At 47.7% G+C, this 19,947-nt stretch overlaps 1 protein-coding gene and 1 pseudogene across 2 annotated transcripts in view; one reads left to right on the forward strand and one right to left on the reverse strand.

The window, feature by feature from the left end:
- Positions 1-14,382: 14,382 nt before the first annotated feature.
- On the reverse strand, positions 14,383-15,046 carry LOC100599310 (annotated as a pseudogene).
- A 3,485-nt stretch (positions 15,047-18,531) lies between these two features.
- Positions 18,532-19,947, forward strand: part of RNF185 (ring finger protein 185) — a 48,181-nt gene continuing 46,765 nt past the window's right edge. The window contains exon 1 of one of the 2 annotated variants that reach the window (XM_003258105.3): positions 18,532-18,687. The gene's annotated coding sequence lies outside the window, so the exon portion shown is untranslated. The remainder of the gene's footprint in view (positions 18,688-19,947) is intronic. The other variant, XR_004031010.1, reaches the window with a different exon arrangement.

Here is a 19,947-nt window from a genome sequence, read left to right on the forward strand (position 1 = left end):
CCCCATTCTGCCTGCCCTTCTCAGCGCCATCCAGTCACCTGCTGCCAGTCCTGCCTGGATTGGGACTATGGGAGCCAAAGCCCTAGGCTGTGGGATGGGGACCAGGCTGGGGCTTTCGCATCTCCTTGAAGGGAAGGAAAAGGGTTCAGGAGCTTGGCGGGGGGGTCCCCTAGAACCTACCCTTGTCACCCTTACCACAGTGGTGGCTGCCACACCCACCTCCATCAGGCTGGCAGGGGGCCATGGGCCTCTGCCAGGGCTGAGTGAAGGAGGTGAGGGCAGGGCTGGGGCTCTGAAGCTACCACCCTGGGAGCTCCCAAGGCTTCTGAGAAAGGGAGTGCCACCTGAGGTGCTCCCCTGCCAAGTCCTGGTTCTTAGAAAGGCTCTCGGCATACTCAAGGGACAGGGTCTCAGGGCTCCCCACTTCCTAGGACTCCAAGCATGGGCCTGGCCTTGCAGCAACCCTCCTGGTCTGATAACTGGGGGAGACGCAGCGGGAACAGGCCTTGAGAGCCACATAGGGCAGGGCTGATGCTCTGGATTTGAAGGAACTGTGGTCCCCAGAGTGGCAGAGAGTGGCCCAGGGTGTATGTCTGTGGCCACCTCCATCCCTGGCCACCTGGGGGGACACAGCAGGCATCATGTGTGCCTCATGAGACAGGAATCTCTCCATCAGGAAGGGGCTATACCCAGGTATTGTTCCTGGGTCCCAAAGCCCAGCTTCCAACCATCTAGTGAGGCCAGGGTGCTTACACCCATAGTGCAGATGAAGAAACTGAGGCTCAGTGAGGGTGGGAAAACCTCAGGTGACAGGCTTCAGCTGGGGAGGGTTTAGAGGATGGGAGTGCAGCTCTTGGGGGTCTGGCTGGGAGTCGGGGCTGGCCAGGACAGTGACTTGTCTGTCTTCCATCTGCCCATTAGCCTGCTGCTTCTCCAGCCTCCCCCTGCCCCAGGCTCCGTCTGAGTCTCTTCCAGGGAATGAGCCCTAGTGAGGTAAAGCCAGGGGCAGAGCTGGGGAAGGGGAGCTCACTGTGTGGCAGAGGGGGAAGGGGGCTGCAGGGTGGGCAGGTCCATCTCTGTAGCTTCAGAACCAGTCTGGGCCTGTGGCTCAAAGGGTCATAGCTGGGAACAATGAAGAGAAGGGAAAGAGGGTGGGGGTAGTCCAGGGACCAAGCCCCTTCTCCCCAGAGGTTGAGAAAGGGGGTGTGGAATACAGTGAGTGGTGGCAGAGGAGGTAGACCTGGGGTCCTCAAGGGCAAGGATGTAGCTGAACAAAGGTGAGTCCCTCTGCGAAGAGTTCTGATGTTTGAAAAACCATCATGCTGAGACTTCCTCCCATCATAGGAACTGCCACCCACCTCTGCCCCCTTTTCCACGTTGCTGAGCCCTTCCCTGCCCATCACCTGGGGATGCTGGGAGGTATGATACCAGGAGCCAAGCTTTCGAGGTCAGGCAGGTCCAGCTTGGGTTTCCACACAGACCCTAGGCTTGGAAATCTTAACTTCTCTGAGTCTTAGTTTCCTCATCTGTATCATGGGCATAATCACAATAGTCACTCCACAGGATGTTGGGTAAGATTCCCAGCACAGTTCCTGGCACCCAAAACCCCATCACTAAAGCCTCAGGATACCCCTGGCCAGGAAGCAGTTTACTCAGGAGAAAGCAAGTCCCAAGATTTTGGGGCCACAGAATCTGTGATATCTGAGAGCTTGGGCTGGATGGCGACTGTGGGAACAGTGGCCAGGACACCACCTTCCTGGATCACTCCAGGCCTGTCCCTGTCCCTTTCTGGGAGTCACTTTCCCCCTCTGTACAGTGAGAAGTACAGTGGAGTTGACCTTTGAGGTCTTTTCCAGTCTGGGTCCCAAAGAGCAGCAGGCTGGGGCTTGCCCAGGCCTCGAGGGAGGGTGTCACTGAGCTTTCTGTCCAGACTCCACCCAGAGACATGTCAGTCAGCCACAGGACAGGCTCAGAGTCCTGCCTCCCACCAGGGTGTCCCTCAGAGGCCCTGGAGCAGGCGGGCCAGACCAGCGAGACAGGAAGGCCTGGGTCCTGCAGACGGAAGAGGGTCTGAGGCTTTTCTCTGGCCCTCCACCTGTCTGGGTGAGGCAGGGTACATAGTGGGTGCCAATGGGGAATAGGGGTGGGGGTTCATGAGAGAAGGAGGGGCAGAGCCTCTCCTTCCTCCCTGAGTGATCGTCTAACCCTGTCTCTCACCATCCGTCCCCAGCACACATTGTCTCCTTTTTAGCTTCTCTCCCATCCCTCTGTCTCTTGGTCTCTTTCTCTCTCTGGGTTTGATTCTCATAATTTCTTTCTGCCTCCTCCAAGCCTGTTCTCTCCATCTTTCTGTCTCCCTCTCTAACTCTCCATCTGATTTTCTCTCTCCATCTTTTTCTGTCTGTTTCCTCTGTCTCTCTTTACAGTTTTTCATTGTCCCCTTCTGCTTCATTCTCCCTCGCCCTCTCTCTCTCTCTCTCTCTGTACCTTCTTACCTCCCTGTTTCTCTTTCTCATATTTCTGTCCTTCTATCTCTATGAGTATCTCTCTGTGCTTCTCTCTCTTTCCCTCTTTTTTCCATTGCTTTTTTTTTATTTTTCTTCTGAGACAGAGTCATGCTCTGTCACCCAGGCTGGGGTGCAAGGGCGCAATCTTGGCTCACTGCAACCTCCGCCTCCCAGATTCAAGCGATTCTCCTGCCTCAGCCTCCCAAGTAGTTGGGATTACAGGCGCCTGCCACCACACCTGGATAATTTTTGTATTTTTAGTAGAGACATGGTTTCACCATGTTGGCCAGGCTGATCTTGAACTCCTGACCTTGTGATCCGCCCACCTCGGCCTCCCAAAGTGCTGGGATTACAGGCATGAGCCTGTAACCGCGCCCAGCCTTTCACACTGCTTTCTTAATTTCTTTCTTTCCCTCCCTCATTTCCTCCCCTGTCTCTCAGTTTTCCTCTTTCTGTTTCACTGTGTCTTTTGGTTTTTCTCCTTTTTTCCCCTCACCACCTCCTCTAGCTCTCATTTCCTTCCTCTCTCTCATTTTTTCCCTCTGTCCTTTGTTTTCCTCTCTGTGTGTCCATGTGTCTGTGTCTGGGTCTCTCTCCCTCTCTCCGTGTTTCCACCTCTCCCTCTCTCCTAATTCTTCTCTCTTCTTCCTTTCTCTGCTCTGTCCCCTCCACACCGTGACTCCAGGCCCAGGAACACAGAGGGCAAACCTGCTAACCCCGTGTGCCCTGCCCTTTCCCATTCATGTTTTCCCAGACATGACTTCACCTGAAGCTCACTACCCCTGCCCCTCCCTGAGGAGATAGGCAGGGTGGGGCTTCTCATCCCATAGTCCCACAGAGGTATGGAGTAAGGCCCAAGAAGAGGAGTGACTTGCTCACCCAGCAGATCCAGAGAGAAGCCAGCTTCGACTTCCCCTGGCATGTGAGGAAGGCCTCCCTGGGACCTGGGAGTCTCTTGGCTCTCCCACAGCCTCCTAGCCTCAGGCCTGCCTTCCCCAGTGGCCTGAAGGGTGCCTTCCTTCTGGCCCATGGAGCTGGCACTCCCAGCCTTACCCAGGGGCCTCTCTGTGGCTCTCTATGCCAGGAGAATGGGGTGGGCAGTGCCTAGCTCCAGAGTATTCTGTGTCCATTCAAAAACAAGTAGTTATTGAATCTACTATGTGCCAGGCACAGGTTGAGACTCTGGACACAGCCTGCGAAAGAGAGGAAGGGAGAGGGGAATAGAGCAGTCAGGAGGGGTGGAGAGGGAACTCATGCCCCAGGGAACTGGGATCTGGCAGCCGCAGAGAGGGGCCAGGGCCTGGGTGTCAGCTGGGTCCTCTAGGAAACTGCTGCCAAGCTAGAGTTAGAAGTCCAACAGATTTATCAGAGGAAATGCCTATGAAAGATAAAGGGGGAAGAAGCAGGACTGGGCAGGGAAAGCCTTCCGACTGTGTTTCAGATATGACATCTATGGGAAGAGAGGGGAAGGAGGGTTGGTTGAGAAGAGCCTCACGTTGAAGTGCCACTCTGAAAAAGTCTCAGCCAGCCAACAGGGAGCTCTGGTGCAAAGACTGCCTGTAGAAGAGTCCCAGTTGGGCAGAAATGGCCAAGCCCTAGTGTCCCAGCTGTGCCCAGATGTTGGCTGGGGGGCTTCCCAGGAAGACAGTGGCCTCTGCTTTGCAGATCCTGATGGTGCTGTGGCTGGAGGTTGTTAGAAGACTGCTGCCACATCTGGGAACGTACCCACCCATTTGGCTGGGGCAGCCCCCACTGCAGACCAGGAGAGGAAACCCAGTGAGACAGACAGAATCTGGCATCTGGGGAGGAAGCCCAGAAGGCAGTCTTCTTCCAGGAGATCCTAGGGTTATGGAGTACAAATCTATGGCTACAGGACCATGCCTGTAAGATTTCCAGGTAGTTCAGCCCCTAGCATACCTGCCGTCAATGAAACCCAGCCCTAAGTATGCGGGAATAAAGAATGAGACACAACTTGTGTCTAAAACTAAACATCTCAGTAGATGGGAAGAAACACATTATTCAATTCAATAGCTTATTAAACTAGAATAAAAGAGAGAGACAGAGAGAGATGGGGAGTCAGGGACACTACAAAAATCATTCTAGGTCACAGAACAACATTAGAAGCTGTGGTGGTTTAAAAAGATGTGCAGAAATTCTTTGATACTCCTCCTTTCAAATGGTGGAGCCTAATTCCCCCACCTTGAGTATGAGCTATACTTAGTGACTTGCTTCTAACAAATAAAATGTGATGGAAGTGAGGTAACTTCTGAGACTAAGTCATAAAAGGCATTGTGCCTGACTTCTTGCTCTTCTTCCTGGATGACTCACTCTGTGGAAGCCAGCTGACATGTCACAAAGACATTCAAGCAGGACCAGGTGTGGTAGCTCACCCCTGTAATCCCAACACTTTGGGAGGCTGAGGCAGGAGGATTGCTTGAGGCCAGGAGTTTGAAACCAGGCTGACCAATATAACAAGACCCTGTCTCAAAAAAAAAAAAAAAAAACAATTAGCTGGGTATAGTGGCACACACCTGTGGTCTAGCTATTTGGGAGGCTGAGGTGGGAGGATCGCTTGTGCCCTGGAGGTGAAAGCTGCAGTGAACCATGATTGTACCACTGCACTCCAACTGCAACAGGGTTGCAGGATCTCACTGCCTCAAAAACAAAGCAAAAGAAAAACAAAACAAAATGAAACAAAAAACAAAAAGGACATTCAAGCAGCCCTATGAAGATGCCCATGGGGTGAGGGAGGAACTGAGGCTTTCTGTTAACATCCTTATGAGTGAGTCACTTGGAAACAGACCCTTAAGCCCCAGTCAAGTCTTCAGATAAGTACAGCCCCATCTGACTTTTTTTTGGTAACAGAACTTTTAAGATACAATTCACATACCATACAATGCATCCATTTAAAGTATACAGTTCAATGTTTTTTTAGTATATGCATAGTTGTGCAACCATCACCACTATCTAATTCCAGAACATTTTCATCATCCCAAAAAGAAATCCTGTAAGTCATTCTGCCTTCCTCTCACCCCCATCCCCTATAAACCACTAATCTACTTTATGTCTCCATAGAGTTGCATATTCTTTTTTTTTTTTTTTTTTTTTTTTTTTTTGAGACGAGGTCTCGCTCTGTTGCCCAGGCTGGAGTGCAGTGGCCCAATCTTGGCTCACTGCAAGCTCTGCCTCCCAGGTTCTTGCCATTCTCCTGCCTCAGCCTCCTGCGTAGCTGGGACTATGGGTACCTGCCACCATGCCCAGCTATAGAGTTGCATATTCTATACATTTCATATCTAGAGAATTGTACAATGTGTGGTCTTTTGTGACTGGCACTTTTCACTTACCATAATGTTTCCAAGGTTCATCTGTGTTGTAGCATCTATTTGTACTTCATTCCTTTTTATGACTGGATAAGATTCCATTGTATGGATATACCACATTTTGTTTATCCATTCCTCAGCTGGTGGATGTTTGGGTTGCTTCCACTTTTTGGCTAATACGAATAATGCTACTATGAACATTCATGTACAAGTTTTTGGACATACTATTTTAATTTTTTTTTTTTTGAGATGGAGTCTTGCTCTGTCACCCAGGCTGGAGTGCAGTGGCATGATCTCGGCTCACTGCAACCTCCACCTCCCGAGTTCAAGCAATTCTCCTGCCTCATCCTCCTGAGTAGCTGGGATTACAGGCATGCACCACCACACCTGACTAATTTTTGTATTTTTAGTAGAGATGGGGTTTCATCACATTGGCCAGGCTGGTCTTGAATTCCTGACCTCATGATTCGCCTGCCTCAGCCTCCCAAAGTGCTGAGATTACAGGCGTGAGCCACCACGCCTGGCCATGGACGTATGATTTTATTTCTCTTGGGTATATACCTAGGAGTGAAATTGCTGGGTCATATGCGAACTCTATATTTAACATTTTGAGGAACTGCCAGGCTGATTTTCAAAGTGACTGCACTATTTTACATTCTTAACTGCAGTGTATGAAAGTTCTGATTTCACCACATCCTTGCCAACATTAGTTATTGTCTGTCTTTGTAGCTGTCCTATTGTGAAGTGGTATCTCATTGTGATTTTGATTTGCATTTCCCTGATGACTAATGATATTGAGCATCTTTTCATGTGCTTATTGGCCATTTATATACATGTTGAGTATCCCTTATCTGAAATGTTTGGGACCAGAAGTGTTCAGATTTGGGGTTTTTTCAGATTTTGGAATATTTGCATTATACTTACCAGCTGGACATCTCTAATCTGAAATGCTCCAACAAGCATTTCTTTTGAGCATCATGTTAGCACTCAAAAACTTTTGGATTTTGGAGCATTTTGGATTTTGTATTTTTGGACTAGGGATGCTCGACCTGTATTTTCTTTGGAGAAATATGGCTGATGTCATTACTGTAACCTCATGCATTCTGAGCCAGAACTATTCAACTGAGCTACTCTTGAATTCCTAACCTTCAGAAACTGTGTGAGTTAATAAATGTTTGTTTGAGATGCTAAATTTTGTTGTTGTTGTTGTTTTAAACACAGTAATAGGTAACTAACATAGAAACATCCTATTAAAATCAGGAACACATCATGGGTACCTACTATTAGTGCTACTAAAAGTCCCAGCCAATGCAATAACACAAGAAAAAAAATACAAATTGTCAAGTTTGGAAAGGAAGAAAGAAAACTGTTATTATTTGCAGATTAATCTTCCACCTAAAAACTCCAGGTGTATCTAACACCTTTGGTGTAGGAAAGGCAGTATGGTAGGATGGAATAAGCCCAGGTCAGACCCAAATTTGAAACCTAGATTTTTTCTCACTTTCTGTGTGATCTCAGCCAAGTCCTTTTGCCTCTTTGGGCCTCATTGGTAAAGTGGAGATAATACCACTTATGCCATGAGGATTAATGTGAGTATAAGTAAAGTGCCTCAGTGACTGACACACAGTAGCCTTTGACAAATGAGATCTTCATTTAAGGAGGGCACTTGAGGGCAGAAGCCAGGCAAGATGGCAGTGTGACTGACCTGATATTCAGTTCACCAGGCTGTAGAATGTGGGCTCCTTCCATGTCCCCAGATGACTCCAGCCTGCTAGTGGGGTTCTAAGAAGCCCAGGAGATCCTTCCCTATACCCTGGGTTCAACCCCTGGCTCCACTTCTCCCCCTGGGCAGCCTTGGGCAAGTCAGTTACTTTGGCCGAAGCCCTGTTATACACTCTACTGATTGGGATGCTTATGCCTACTTTTCTTTCTTCTCTGGAGTGCAGTGAAGATCAGAGTTGGGGAAGGAGCTCACTGAGGGGAATGCCTCACAGTAAGCCAGAAACTATAGGGAAATCCAGTAGAAACAAGGGGCAGAATGGGCTGTGAGAGCTCTACCTAACTGGACAATGAAGCCCCAAAGGACCTTGGGGTACGGGATAGAATGATGCTGAGTGCAAGATTCACTCCCCTCCTGTTCCAACACCACTTGACATCCTACCATGTCCCAGTACTAGAGTTGTCAGATAAAAAAAAAAAAAAGCCTAGTTAAATTTGAATTTCAGAAAACAATAAATAATTTTTATGTAAGTATATGCCCAAACATTGCAATTATTATTTTTTATTTTTATTTTTATTTTTTAGATGGAGTTTGCTCTGTCACCCAGGCTGGAGTGCAGTGGCACAATCTCGGCTCACTGCAATCTCCACCTCCTGGGTTTAAGCGATTCTCTTGCCTCAGCCTCCCGAGTAGCTTGGATTACAGGCTCCCGCCACCACGCCCAGCTAATTTTTGTATTTTTCATAGAGATAGGGTTTCACCGTGTTGGCCAGGCTGGTCTTGAACTCCTGACCTCAAGTGATCTGCCTGCCTTGGCCTCCCAAAGTGCTGGGATTACAGGCATGAGCCACCGCGCCTGGCTGCGATTATTTTTTTAGTTATCTGAAATTCTAATTTAACTGCATATCCCGTGTTTTTGTTTACTACATCTGGTAACCCTGCCCAGCAGGAGTGAAGTGAAGACACCCAGGGACTCTTCACCTCATTTCACAACGGAGGCCCTAGGAGGAGATCAGATTTGTCCAAAGCTCTGTGACATATGTACTATTTTGTTCTACACAAGGCCCCTTGGCTGAGGTTTAAACCTGGGCTGTTTGTGTTGGCTCTAACTCAGAGAACTTAGCTCACATCCCTTCCTTCCCTCCTGGGGCTGGCCTGGGCCTTGGGGCCCTTGAGAGTCTCTGGGATTCTAACTCACAAGATAGAATGAAGAGGGTGGGTGGACAGGGAGCATTAAAGGAGGATCAAGAGGCTCAGCAGGAGATCTAACTACAGAATGTGGCTCCTGGTAGACTAATAATGCCACTTCTATTTCTACAGCCAAAGACTCAAGTTCTCAAGCAGTTTTTAATCTGTGAATTTGCCCTATGTCAATGGCAGAGGGGAAATGGAGCTAGGGCTAGTCTCTGAGCCTCCTGACACCCAGGGCTCTCCTTGCTGCTCTGGGGTCTGGAGAAGAGGGTTAGGAGAGAGGCCCTCTGATGCCCAGACCAGGGAAATGGAAAGAGGAAGGCTTGTGGAAAAGCAGGGTGGTTCCTGCCTGAAGCCCCTGGAGTTTGGTTCAGCCTCTGCTGTCACCTAGTGGACACCCCATGCCAGTGCCTCCTTGAGACTCCTCAACAGGGCTGTCTTTGCTCCTTTCCTGGTCGGTTGTGCCTGCTAGCCTAGTCCTTCTTGGCTCTGATTCGCTATATGACCCCGAACAAGCCCTTTTCTTCTCTGGTTCTCAATTTTATCTTTTGGAACAGTGGTTTTCCAAACAGTAGCAGGCCCAATCTTTCTAAAACACAAACATAGCCAGGTCTCTCCACTGTCTACATCTGTTTTCTGACCTCTCTGGCCCTCATGCTGAAGCCTGGTGGGCACTGCAGGATCTGAGACCAGCTGACCTCACCTACTCCCCACATCTCTGTTCTAACCACATGGAACTACATTCATATTCTCAATTAACACGCTCTCTAAGAGCCTTTGCACATGCTGTTCCCTTTGCCTAAAACACTTTTCCCCAAAACACTTTTCCCCCTTCTTTACCTGGCTTGTTCTTACTCATCCTTCAGATGTTGGCTTAGCCACCTTTGCAAAAATTGAAACCACCTTTGCAAAAATTATAACTGAGGAAATCATGACACTGAAAGAAATCAGACCTCACTGACTCCATCTTGCTTCTAACCTTTAAGCTGACCTTGTTCATTCCTGGGCGTAGGCCAAACTAAGTTTGGGAAGGAATTCAGTTAATCATTTGACTCTGAAACAAAATTGGTAATAGCCCTTTTCCAAAAAGACCCCTTTCTTGCCTGGTGGGGACCAGTCTGTTTTTGCAAGACTAACAGATTAGCTACAAGATTAGAAATTACAGTTTAGGGTCATGCAGCTTCTGGCTCCAAGAGTCTGAATCTCCCCAAATTGCTCCTGGGGATAACATCAGTATTGTAAAATCTAAGATCAGTGCTTGAGGTATTTTGCAGACCCTGCACTGGATGGATCAGTTGACACTACCCAGACCGGTAATGTGGCTCAACCAGCTCTGCCATCCCACCCAGGAACAGAAGACAGCAAGAAAAACTCCCTTTGACCCCGTATAATTCCATCTCCAACCTGACCAATCAGCACTCCCCACTTCCCAAGCCCCTACAAATTATCTTTAAAAACTCTGATCTCCAAATGCTCTGGGAGACTGATTTGAGTAACAATAAAATTCGAGTCTCCCGCACAGCTGGCTATACATGAATTACTCTTTCCCCATTCCAATTCCCATCTTGATAAATCGGCTCTGTCTAGGCAGCAGGTAAGGTGAATTTGATGGGAGGTTACAATCCCATCCAGGAAGCCCCCGCCCCCACCCCCACCCCCAAGTCCTCACACCAGGATGGGCGAGCATACTTTAGGTCTCCACTGAGGACTGGTTGTGGTTTCATGAGGGCACATGATTCTGGAAGAGGTAAAATGTCAGCCCAGGGAGCTGACGGGTAGCCATGGGCTCAGGGTTCAAAATAACCTGATTTCCCATCCCGCTATGCCAAGGTTGGACGCTGCGTATGACTATCAGCCAATGACTCCACCTCTCCAAACCTATTTTACAGATGAACAAATCAGACCATGTCTGCACCCACACTGGTCAACAGAATTCCAATGCTAGCCACAAATGTAATCTGAAATTTTCTAGCCATCGAGACCATAAAAGAAACAGGTGAAAGTAATTTTAATAAGACATTTTGTGAGCTAAACTTGGTGGCGCGCCCCTGGTGGCTGAGGCGGGAGGATCACTTTGAGCCCAGGACTTCAGGCTGCGGTGAGCTTTGATCAATCCTGCCACTGCACTCCAATCTGGATGACAGAGTGAGACCCGGTCTCAAAAAAAAAAGATTAATAATACACTTTATGTGATCCAATGTGTAAAATATTATTTCAATATGAAATTGCTATTTTTAAATTATTAACAAGCCATTTTACGCCCTTTTTTGGTACCAAGTTTTTGATATCCTGTGTGTATTTTATTTACACTTATTGTGCACTTCAATTTGGATTCCATCTCAAGCACTCAGCCACACGAGGCTAAAGACCACTATTTTGGATAGCACAGCTCTACATGTAGCATTGGGGAAACAAGAATGATTCCCAGGTTTTTGGTCTGAATGTGGATGGACAAAGGATAAGGTAATTTCTTGGTATGGAGGAGGGTGAATACATGTGGTACAAGGTTGGGGAGAGTCTGAGGGCCATTGTCCCTTTAAGTCTTCATTGCCCTAGGTCCTGGGAAAGTTTCTAGACACCTGTATGGGAGCTGTGTAGACCTTGGTTTGTGTAGACCCTGGTGGCCTGGTGCTAGTGCCTGGGCCTCCTCCTCGAGGCCTGAGAAGGGGTCGCGATGTCACTCTCACCTCTCTCCCAGATCCCACAGTCCTAGGCTCTGCTCTTTCATGCTGTCAAGGTGTAGGCATTCCCTCTACCAAAAATTTAGCAAAAAAGAAAAGTCAACTTAATTTTGAATTTCAGATAAACAACATGTAATTTTTTTTTTTTTGAGACAAGATCTTGCTTTGTTGCCCAGACTGAAGTGCAGTGGCACAATCATGGCTCACTGCAGCCTTGAATTCCTGGGCTCAAGTGATCCTCCCACTTCAGCCTCCTGAGTAACTGGGACTATAGGTGTGCACCACCACGCCTGGCTAATTTTTAAAACTTTTAGTAGAGATGGGGTCTATGTGGCCCAAGCTGGTCTCAAACTCCTGGCTTCAAGCAATCCTCCTGCCTCGGCTTCCCAAAGTGTTGGGATTACAAGCATAAGCCACCGCACCCACCATAATAATTTTTTTTTTTTTTTTTTGAGATGGAGTCTCGCTCTGTTGCCCAGACTGGAGTGCAGTGGCGCAATCTCGGCTCACTGCAAGCTCTGCCTCCCGGGTTCACGCCATTCTCCTGCCTCAGCCTCTCGAGTAGCTGGGATTACAGGCGCCCACCACCACACCCGGCTAATTTTTTTGTATTTTTAGTAGAGACGGGGTTTCACTGTGTTAGCCAGGATGGTCTCAATCTCCTGACCTCGTGATCCGCCCGTCTTGGCCTCCCAAAGTGCTGGGATTACAGGTGTGAGCCACTGCGCCCAGCCCCAGCAAAATAATTTTTAAATGTAAGTATGTCCCAGGTGATATTTGGGACATATTTATATTTTTAAAAATTTGATGTTTATGTTAACTTCAAATTTAATTGGGCATATCCTGTATTTTATCTGGCAACCCTACTTCTAGTTCATCCTTCTGGACTTGGAAGCACTGAATCTGGCTCTATTTTCTTGTTGTGTGACCTTGGTGACATTTCCTCACCTCTCTGAATTCAGCTTCCTCCTCTGTAAAGTGGCCACAAATACTTCTTTCCTCAATGAACTGTTAAAAGGACTCACTGAGAAAAGTATGAGAAAATGACCTCCAGGAGTTTGAGACCAGCCTGACCAACATGGTGAAACCCCGTCTGTTGCAGGAAGTCAGGGACCCCAAACAGAGGGACCGGCTGAAGCCATGACAGAAGAACGTGGATTGTGAAGATTTCATGGACATTTATTAGTTCCCCAAATTAATACTTTTGTAATTTCTTTTCTTTTTGAGACGGAGTCTCTCCCTGTCGCCCAGGCTGGAGTGCAGTGGCGTAATCTCGGCTCACTGCAAGCTCCGCCTCCCGGGTTCATGCCATTCTCCTGCCTCAGCCTCTCCGAGTAGCTGGGACTACAGGCACCTGCCACCACGCCCGGCTAATTTTTTTGTATTTTTAGTAGAGACGGGGTTTCACCGTGGTCTCGATCTCCTGACCTCATGATCCGCCCACCTTGGCCTCCCAAAGTGCTGGGATTACAAGCGTGAGCGACCGCACCTGGCCTGTTTTGTTTTTTTGAGACAGAGTTTCACTCTTGTCACCCAGGCTGGAGTGCAATGGCGTGATCTCGGCTCTCTGCAACCTCCACCTACCCAGTTCAAGTGATTCTCCTACCTCAGCCTCCCAAGTAGCTGGGATTACAGGCACCCGTCACCATGCCCAGCTAATTTTTGTATTTTTAGTAGAGACAGGGTTTCACCATGTTAGCCGGGCTGGTCTCGAACTCCTGACCTCAGGTGATCCACCCACCTCAGCCTCCCAAAGTGCTGGGATTACAGGCATGAGCCACCACGCCTGGCCTAATTTACCCACTCTTCAACCTTCCTGGTCCCCCAAACTCATGGCTCCTCCTGAGGTTCTACAGTGACCTCCTATTTGTGTTGTGTTCCTAATCTCCATCCCTTCCCTCTGCCCTTTGGAGAGGGTCTAAATGCCTCTGCATGGTCTTTCACTCCCACCCACCCCACCCACTACCCCAAGCCCTTCCTTCCTTGCCAGCCTATCACTCCTTCCATCCCTTCACAGACCCTACTCTCTGTGCCAGGGTGGTGAAGCAACATTTCAACAGGAGCAGGTTTTGAGGGCGGATTCCAATTTTGGGCCTGATTCTTACCAGCTGTGTGGCCTTGGGCATGTTGCTTAACTTCTCTGGTCCTCTAGCTTCTCATCTGTAATAAGACTTCTTTCACGATCCTGGGGTGAAGGTTAAATTGCATAAAGCCCTTAGCGCAGTATGCAGCACATTATAAACATTCAATAAATATTAGCTACTGTTATTATTATTATTAGAGGAGTAAGGGCAAAGAAGGGGAGGGGCGGGGGACTTGGGAGCAAGCAGAGGAAGAAATCAGAAAATTTATATTTTTAAAATTATTTCCCACCGGAATGAATATTTTTTTATTCAGCACAATGTTGTAGGTGTCAAATAATATTAAATCTATGCTGGGTTCTGGCAGGATAAATGCCAACATCACCAACAGGGCTTCCAGGGACTATAAGTGCCTTAGTGTGCTAAAGCAGAGAAGATATTACTTGATATATTTTTGAAGCTGAAGTGCTTCCAAGTTTGGTAGTTCCAATTCTGTTACTTCTTGGGAACGTTTTTAATAACAAGAACATGAAGAAATAAACAATACTGGTTCCCTAATGTTAAAGTTTCAGGAACGTGGTTATTGCTTTCCAGAAAATACCATGAGAATGACCTCATTTCCGACTAAGGAAAAGTTGAACTCTCTCCATTTTTTCCACCTTATGAACCCAACAAAAAGAGCAAAGAGGAATATAATCAGTGAGTTTATCTTAATGAAAGCTGATGGCTTCAATATCTTTTTTTCCCACAGTTTAATTGCTTTAGGCATTTATTATTAGGTATGATTAATGCAGAAAAAAGGGACAAAAAGCTCACAAACACTACACAATTTCACAAGATGCATTGCAGGGGGAAAAGTGACTGAGATGGATCAGCAATATCCTAGGGTCTTGGTGGATGCATTCCTGGTGGAGAGGGCCTCATTCCTGGAGGGGGCATGTCTATTGGCATCGCTCCAGCAAGGGGAAGTCCAATTGGTGGGCCCATGGGTGGTTTCATACCAGGTGGAGGAAACATAATGCCTAGAGGTGGGGCTGTTCTGCCAACAGGTGGGGGTGGAGTCCCCGGTCCTAGTGGGTACTGTGTTGGGGCTCCAGTAATGCTCTTCTCTGTGGAGTCATTACCTGCTGGGATAGTCCCCCAACTCCTGGGACAGGGCCTGCTAATCCAGCAGGAGCCTGGGGAATTGGTACAACAGCTGATACTCCTCTACCAGCTGCCCTAACAATGCCAGGGCCTCCTGCAGCTCCAGCAAGTGGTACCCGAGCAATGCCAGTATATTTTGGGGGTAGCCCCTCCACAGTCATGGATACCAAGTTCCCCCCATGCAGCAACACCAGACCCCCAAAAGTGCTTTTCTTCGAGCTCTGGTTGCTTCACGTTCTTGGGCTTGATCTTTCTGAACTCATCACAATCACAGAGGATCAAATTCACATGCTTGTCAAACGCCTTAAAGGTGCCAAAGAAGATTGTGCCTTCCTGTAGGATGCATTTCATTCTATAGTCAATGTGCTGCTGCAGCCTTGCTACTCGTGCCCACAGTCATGATTGCTGCTTCACCAAATCCCGTGTCCACAGTTAAAACTTCGTGCTTCTTAAGACCTGGGGCTATAGATAAAGGCTATAGATAAAGGTATGGTGCAGGTTCTCCTAGAAACAATGCAAGCTGAGGGGGCAACGTGGTGGCTCACACCTGTAATCCCAACACTTTGGGAGGCTGAGGAGGGCAGATCACCTGAAGTCAGGAGTTCGAGACCAGCCTGGCCAACATGGTGAAATCCCATCTCTACTAAAAATACAAAAATTAGCTGGGTGGTAGTGGCATGCACCTGTAATCCCAGCTACTCAGGAGGCTGAGGCAGGAGAATCGCTTGAGCTAGGGAGACGGAGGTTGAGGTGAGTTGAGATGGCATCACTGTACTCCAGTTTGAGTGACAGAGTGAGGTGCTGTCTCAAATATATATATATAATTTTTTAAAAGTATATTGAAAGCATTGGGTGAGGTGGCCCATGCCTGTAATCCCAACACTTTGGGAGGCCAAACTGGGAGGATCCCTTGAGGCCAGGAGTTTGAGACCAGCCTGGGCAACAGTGGGACCCTGTCTCTACAGAAAAATAAAAAATATTAGCTGGGTGTGGTGTGTGCCTGTAGTCACAGTTATTCAGGAAACTGAGGTGGGACGATCACTTGAGCCCAGGAGTTGAAGGCTGCAGTGAGTTAGGATGGCGTGCCACCGCACTCCAGTCTGGGCCACAGGCTGAGACCATGTTTTTTAAAAATAAAAAATAGATAATGGATCGATTGATAGAGAAAGCTCACTCTGTGCTGAACCTGTTCCAAGTATCCTCATAACAACTTTTTGAGGTAGGAAGAAATTGGAACACAACTGTGGTTAAACAAGTTGAGTTTATCACTTGTTATGGGATAAGGGTGAGAGGACATGAATCATGAGAAACAATAGGGCAGCTGGGCTTGGTGGCTCACCTCTGTAATCCCGGCACTGTAGAAGCCCAAGGTGGGAGGATCACCTTAGGTCAGGAGTTCGAGACCAGCCTGGCCAACATGGTGAAACCCCGTCCCTACTAAAAATACAAAAATTAGCCAGGCGTGATGGTGGGCGCCTGTAATCCCAGCTACTTGGGAGGCTGAGGCAGAAGAATCACTTGAACCCAGGAGGCAGAGGCTGCAGTGAGCCGAGATCGCACCACTGCACGCCAGCCTGAGTGATAGAGTTGATACTCTGTCTCAAAAACAAACAAACAAACAAAGGGGCATCTCAGTAACAAAGTGTTACAAAGGACACATAGGATTTGGGCTTGCATTAGGTGATTTGGAGGAGGGTTTAAGTAAATGGGGTTTTCTGGATTGGATGCTGCCTATGAGTGAGTACCTTGATAAACATTATTTAGAAGAAGGGAAGGGTAGACCGAGGCTAAATCTATAATCTCTGTATGAGCCAGAACAGGGAAATGTTTGGCCATTTTTGTAGTTTGAACAATGCTCATGTTTTGTCTGGGTTCAGACATGATTCGAGTGGTTTTGTTATTGTCTTGATCCATCATGGTCACATAGTGGCCTTGTTTGATGTTGATGTTCTGTGAAGTTTTTATGTTCAATAAGAGAACACATCAAGGTCTATGTGTGAGTGCCAGACCATCTCCTGGATATCAGGGGCTGTTTTTCTCTTAGAGCTTGGTTTCAAATCCAGGTTTGTGTGACTGGAAACATCCTCTGTATTACTGCTTGATCACAGGAACTCGCGAAGGTGGCTGGCAGACTAGGAATTTCATCTATGAGTTTATTTCATCTACTATTTTTTATTTTTTTTCTGAGACGGAGTTTCACTCTTGTCGCCCAGGCTGGAGTGCAATGGCACGATCTTGGCTCACTATAACCTCTGTCTCCTGGGTTCAAGCAATTCTCCAGCCTCAGCCTCCCAAGTAGCTGGGATTACAGGTGCCCGCCACCACGCCTGGCTAATTTTTGTATTTGTAGTATAGATGGATTTCACCATGTTGGCCAGGCTGGTCTCGAATTCCTGACCTCAGGTGATCCGCCTGCCTCGACCTCCCAAAGTGCTGGTATTACAGGCGTGAGCCACCACGCCAGCTTTTATCTACTATGTTCACCTCCTACTCAGGTCCAATCCCTAACAGTTCCTGGGATAACTGTAGGCACTTAATAAATGCTTGTTGAATGAATGAAGATGGCTGTCAAGAACTCCAATGACTGCTTGAGTGCAAATCACAAGCTCCATCACCTGTCAGTATGTGATTTGATACAATATGTATTAACAGTTAATCTACAATCCATATTCAAATTTCATTACTTGTCCCAATATTGTCCATTACAACTATTCCACCACCACCACCACCCCAGTCCAGAGTCCTATTTAGAATCACACACCACATTTTGTTGTCATGCGTCTTTAGTCTCCTTTAAACTGGAACAGTTCCTCAGCTTTTCTCTGTTTTTCATGACAATGAGTTATTTTGTAGAGAGTGTCCTTCATTTGGGGTTCTCTAGCACTTCCTCATGAGATGTGCACGGTGCACTTTTGACAGAAATACCACAGATGTGTTCTCACTGCATTTTATTAGGAGACCCTTGATCTGACCCATTAACTAGTGGTGTTAACTTTGATCACTTTGATCTGTTTGTTCTGCTAGGTTACACCTCTGTAACATCACCATTTTCCCTTTGTAATCAATAGGTAATTTATGGGAGACACTTTTACTGTTGTAAACATCCCGTTTCTCTAGTTTTACCACACATTATTGATTTCCTAATTCCACCATGTTTATTAGTTCGCATTCTACTAAAAGGAAGACTTTCCCTTCACCCATTAATATGCTCACTTCTTTATGTTTGTAAAGACTCATGGATTACTATTTTATTCAATTAGTTATACTCTTATTACTATCACTCCATATTTTGATTCTGAAATTGCCCTGACTTGGCCAGTAGGATCTCCTTAAAGACAGCTCCTGTGTTCTTTGACATATTCCCATGATTCTTATTACCATCATCCTTATATTCTGGTGTAACAAGATGTTTCAAGTTTATCTAGTACTTTCCGGAATGAGTTGGTTCTTTCTCTCTCTCTCTCTCTTTTGACGGAGTCTCACTCTGTCGCCCAGGCTAGAGTGCAGTAGTGCGATCTCAGCTCACTGCAACCTCCGCCTCCCGGGTTCAAGCGATTCTCCTGCCTCAGCCTCCCGAGTAGCTGGGATTACAGGTGTGCGCCACCACGACCGGCTACTTTTTGTATTTTTAGTACAGAGGGGTTTCACCATTTTGGCCAGGCTGGTCTCGAACTCCTGACCTCAAGTGATCCATCCGCCGCGGCCTCCCAAAGTGCTGGGATTACAGGTGGGAGCCACCGCGCCCGGCCGGAGTCAGTTTTTTTCCTTTAGGAGCCCCAACCCAAGCTCTTTGAAAAGCTGCCAAAGAGCTCCAAGGTTCCTCCGCTTCCTGCCCGCAGGCGGAACCTTAGAGCTTCGGACACGGAGATTAATCTCTTCCGGTTGGGGCCGGAAGTCCCTCCGAGAGGGGCGGCTCCGCGTCATGTGACTGGAGTCCGCGTAGGAGTGGTAGGTCGTACCCAACAGATTGACGCGGTATTAGTATTGGCCGTTTAGCCGAAAAACTGATTGACTGGGCTGGCGTTAACTGCGCGGAGGCAGGTATGCGAGGGGTTGGGGTTGGGGCGGGGGCCGCCAAAGTTTAGGGACGGGGGCGGGAGACCCGGGTCCACCTTCCCAGGACACACGGGCTTCAACATCTGAGCCCAGGGGCCCAGAGACAGCAAGACCGGTCGTGTCTGTCCCCGAAAAGAGGACGAGCTGGCGTTGTGGTTCTGCGTCCCATGATTACAGATTGGGGAAACTGAGGCCTTGAGAAAGAGAAGAGCTCCCACAAGCTCTCCTTTCGAGGCATGGGCACTGATTCCCATTCTATCCCCCGTGCGAGACCGCCTCTATCATCTGGGAGTGCATTTCACGAGTTTGCCCTGAGTGGAGAAGCAGAGGCCGGGGAGCGCGGTAAACAGAGTTGGGCTGAGAGTAAGAGACCTGGATTCGAGACTTCGCCACCGACAGACAATTGTGCGTTCTGGGCCAAATCTCTTCCCTGTGCTGGGCGTCAGTTTCCTCGTGTCTAAAACAGGGCAGTGTTTTTCAAAATATGGTTCTTACACCATCTGCTTTGAAATTCTCTGAGATGCCGGCTTTACAGTGCGGGACTCAATTCAGACTTCTGGTTTAGAATCTGAACTTAACGCCTAGGGGAGTCCTGTATATACTGATGTTTGAAGCTCATTGATTTTAAGTGCTTTCCTGCTGTGAGCACTAGATATCCATTCTTCGCTTTGAGGCAGCTGGTGCCAGTTCAGGAACTTTGAAAGAACTGGAATGGTTAGCTCAGTAAAGAGAGCACTGGAAGGGAATTAACTTTTTAAAAATTGAAAATACTGTTAAGGCAAAGAGGGCTTCCACTTCATCTTTAGGCTAGAGGAGGCAGAACTAGGACTAACAGGTGAATTCTACAGGAAGACAAGATTTTTGCTTAATAGAAGAACTTAAATGGAAGAATCGTAAGAGGTGACCACCGATGGAGTGAATGGATTGCCTCCGTGCCTCCTTTCGAGGGAGGTATATAAGTATTAGATGAAGGTCCCTTCCAACTTGAAAGTCTGTGATTCTAAGGAGTTGTTCTGCATCTTTCTGGTGCTGACTCTGCTCTCAAGGCAAATGTGACTTTTTTCTTCTCTTTTCTTGACACTTCCGTCACTTTAGCCTACATCTCCTGTAAATAAGTCCAATGCATCTGACCTTACATAATCTCTTCCTGGTTGTCCTGTGCACCATCCTTCTTTTCAAGGACTTTGGAATGACCCAATATCTGATAGAGGCACCTTAAATGTTTGTTGAATGAATAAGTAAACT

The sequence above is a fragment of the Nomascus leucogenys genome, chromosome 7b (assembly GCF_006542625.1).
Source record: "Nomascus leucogenys isolate Asia chromosome 7b, Asia_NLE_v1, whole genome shotgun sequence".
Lineage (NCBI taxonomy): Eukaryota > Metazoa > Chordata > Mammalia > Primates > Hylobatidae > Nomascus > Nomascus leucogenys.